This window comes from Sapajus apella, unplaced genomic scaffold (assembly GCF_009761245.1).
Source record: "Sapajus apella isolate SASKATOON/1434 unplaced genomic scaffold, GSC_monkey_1.0 scaffold41, whole genome shotgun sequence".
Lineage (NCBI taxonomy): Eukaryota > Metazoa > Chordata > Mammalia > Primates > Cebidae > Sapajus > Sapajus apella.
In genome coordinates, this window is record NW_022436981.1 from 5,836,540 (window position 1) to 5,840,507 (window position 3,968).

General features: G+C 40.8%; 1 pseudogene; it reads left to right on the forward strand.

The window, feature by feature from the left end:
• Nucleotides 1-500: 500 nt before the first annotated feature.
• LOC116565910 lies at nt 501-609 on the forward strand (annotated as a pseudogene).
• Nucleotides 610-3,968: the final 3,359 nt, after the last annotated feature.

The window sequence follows — 3,968 nt, forward strand, 5'->3', positions numbered from 1 at the left end:
AGGAAATTAAACATAGGACGTAAAACTACCATATGATCCAGCCATCCAACTTCTGGTTATATATCTGAAAAAATTGAAAGTGTGGTCTCATAACAACTCTGTTTACAATAGGCAAGAGGTAGAAGCAGCAGATGTGTATGGAATGTTTTATATACACATATATATATATCCGTATATAAATATGGAATATTATTCAACCTTAAAAGGAAGGAAAACCTGTCACATGCTACAACATAGATGAAACTTGAGAAAATTATCCTAATTGAGCCAATCACAAAACACAAATACTGCGTAATATCACTTATACAAGGTCTGGAAAGTAGTCAGATTCATAAAACAGTGGTTACCAGAGACGGGGAGATTAAAAGGGAATTGTTTAACGGATGTATAGTTCCAGCACTAAAAGACGAAACATCTGTGACGATCTCTTTCACAACAATGTAAATAGGCTTAACACTACTGAGCTATACACTTAAACGTGGTTAAGACAATACATTTCAAAGACTATACTTTCAGGGATCATTTCTATAGTTTGTTACGAGAGAAGTTTCTCTGAATGTGTAGAGCACCTTAAAAAAAAGATAATACATTTCATAATATTTGTTTTTTACCGTAATAAAATAAAATGCAGGGTAGTGCAGCATGCATAGGACAGCATAAAGGATGGTGAGTCCCCTCTTCTAATGGCCATATAGGCCTCTGGCTGAGGCGCCACGAACATTCCTGTCCACTGAACAGGCAAGGTGAAGGCTGCAGCACTTAGGGCCAACATCTGTCTGTGAGCTTTCTTCAGCTGGTCCCAAGAGCTGCCTCTCTTTTGCAATTTTTATATGACACAACTATTAAAGCACAGCTGCAACCTTTCATCTTCTAATGTGATTTTCTGCCATTCATTGAAAATGTCCAATTCTCCCATCAGCCATGAGTCACTTCCTCCTGGTACAAAGATGTGTTCACATTATCCCCAGATCTTTCCATCCTAATTTTTCAGATCATGTATAACTTTCTAAAGTCTCGAAATATAGAACTGAACTTAACCATGTAACCTATGTTTAGGAAACCTGATAGTACTTGAGCCACCTTAACTCTTTTAGGCCTTTCACCTTTCACTGCAATATTCCTTATACTGACACTCTAGAAACATATTAAGCAGAAGTAAAGTGTGTGCACGAAATAAGACACCACACGTTTGAATTCTAGTTCCACCATTTGCCTGCTGTGTGGCCCTGGATTCCCCAAATTAATTTAAGAACTGCCTGGTTGGTCCTTTGGATTCAGCTTTTATCCCCTACAGTTTAATTCTCAATACAATCGCCTGAGTGATGTCATAAAATGGATCCACAATTTGCCTTATGTTTGTGTTTTTGAAGTTGTGTTTAAAGAGATTCTTCTGTACACCCCAGCCCGCAAAGACATTTCCCTAGATTGAGGTATTTATTCCACCTGCAAATGTAGCTTTCAACAGGAGGGATGTTTCGCAGAGTCTGGAGACATTTTGATTGCAAAAACCTGGGTCATGGGTGGGGTACTGTGCAGGGTAAAGAAAGAACAAGAATGTGCATTGTTAAGTTAAAAAAAAATAAGGAGCATAGTTGTTGTATATAGTATAGAATATTTTGCATAAGAAAGAACAAAACTAGAGTAAACATATATGTATGTATTCATTTATTAAAAATATATCCACAGGAAGAATAAAGCAGAAAGTGGTAAATGTGGTTACCATTAGAAGCAGGGCAAGGTGGGGGTGAAGCATAGGTTGTACTGAACACACACATGTGTTAGTTTGCTATAGCACTATAAAAAAATTGCAAAAATTGCCACAAATTTAGTGGCTTGAAGCAACACAGATTTATAAAATTATAGTTTTGGAGGTCAAAACTTTAAAATGAGTCTCCCTGGGCTAAAATCCAAGTGTCAGGAGGGCTGTGTCAGTGGGGCTGTGTTCCTCTCTGGAGCTTCTAGGGCAGAATACACTTGCTGGCCTTGTCCGGCTTCCAGAGGCAGCCCACATGCCTTGGCACTGCTCTGCCATCTTCAAAGCCGGTAAGGATGCACCGAGTCCTTCTCATGCTGAGTTATTTTGACCTCCTTTTCTGTAGTCAATATTCCTCTATCTCACTCTTCTGAGTACCTTTTCTATTTTTCCTTTTTTTTTCTTTCTTGAGACAGAGACTTGCTCTGTCGCCCTGACTGGAGTGCAGTGGTGCCCTCTCAGCTCGCTGCAACCTCCACTTCCCGGGTTCAAACAATTCTCCTGCCTCAGCCTCCCTAGTAGCTGGGACTACAGGCGTGTGCCACCACGCTCGGCTAATTTTTGTATTTTTAGTAGAGATAGGGTTTCATCATATTGGCCAGGCTGGTCTTGAACCCCTGACCTTGTGATCTGCACTCCTCAGCCTCCCAAAGTGCTGGGATTATAGATGTGAGCCACCGCGCCCAGCCTCTACCTTTAAGGATTCTTATAATGACACTGGGCCCACCCACATAATAAAAGTTGACTTCTGCATGTCAAAATCCTTATTCACATCTATAAACTCTTTTTTCCAGGTAAGGTAACATATTCACAGATTCTGGGGAGTAAGACATGGACATCTTGGGGGCAGGGGCAAGGTTTGGTCACTTTTCTTCCTTCTACAGCATGGAAATGGTAATACAATGTTTTTACTTTTTAACCATGTTAAATGAACATATCAAGAAGAAACTAAACATGAAAATTATATATTTCAAGAACATTTCATATGATTCTAAGGACTTAGGCCTCAATACAACATATGAGGCAGTGCTGTTACATGCAGGAAACTAAAGGCCTTTGCTATTTCATAACTTGTTCAAATAGTAAAGCCAGTTGGTAGCAGAATTATGATTCAGACTCACTTTGTTATAACTCCGGAATATTTCCCAAGGTCACTCAGCACTAGCATTTAAACACCTAGCTGGTGTTTTTTCCATTACTCCATGGCTGACAACAGTCAGCTGTAATGGCCACCCAAGTCAAGTCTTTCCTTCACTTGGATCTCTCATGTATATTAATAATAGTAAAATCTCCTGTATTGACGAACTGTTATGAAATGCCCTTTTCAAATTCTTTTAGAAGCTCATGGCAGCTGGGAAAAATTAATGAGCTACAATGTAAAACTTCCCATAGCTGTGATCCAGTACCCAGGGGTCAGGGCTAGCTTTACAGAGGATCAGCTCTGGTAACAGGTAGAAAGCCAGAGTCATTGAACATAGATGGTGGTGGTGGGCAGCAGTGAGGGTGGGAGTCTGTGGAAGGAAGTTCTCTTCCGTTTGCTTCTATTTTCTCAGAGAAATTGAAAGAATGACCATTGGCTGAGAATAAGAATGGGGGAGGAAGTGTGGGATTTGAGAGGGGAAGAGAATGTGTGGAATAGTCCTTTTGGAAAGTGGGGTGTCTTATGACTGCTGGGCAGTTTAAAGAGGCTGCTTGATTTAGTGGTCACAAGTTGAAATAGATTATAGGCAGAAAAGATGCTGATTTGGATTTAACCAAGTTTGTGATTTGCCAAGGAAGTGGGAGCAAATGAGAGAGGGATAAGAGCATAAAGGGTGCATGGAATTGTTGACCACGGAGTTTCAGCTTCGGAAAGAGGGGAGTGAAACCATCAAGGAACTGAGGAACAGTGAACAGTGAAGGGATTTAAAAAATAAATGAATTGTGGGTGTTAGTGGGGTGGAAAGACAGTTGGCATAAGGCATTAGAGGGAATGAGCTGCTGTTAGGAGGCAGCTGGCAGAGAGTGGGATGTGCACACTTGATGTTGTGAGGGGTGTGCAGCTCTGTAAAGGATGGTGATGATGAGGTCTCAGAGTCTGACCATGGGGTGGTCCAGGCATTAGAAGTCTCAGTTACATGTATATTGAAATGACTATGGATTAGCACCAAAGGAGTATGAAGTGACGGTGAACCAAGAGTTCCCATGGAAAATAAGGAGGCAGGACTTGGGGGCA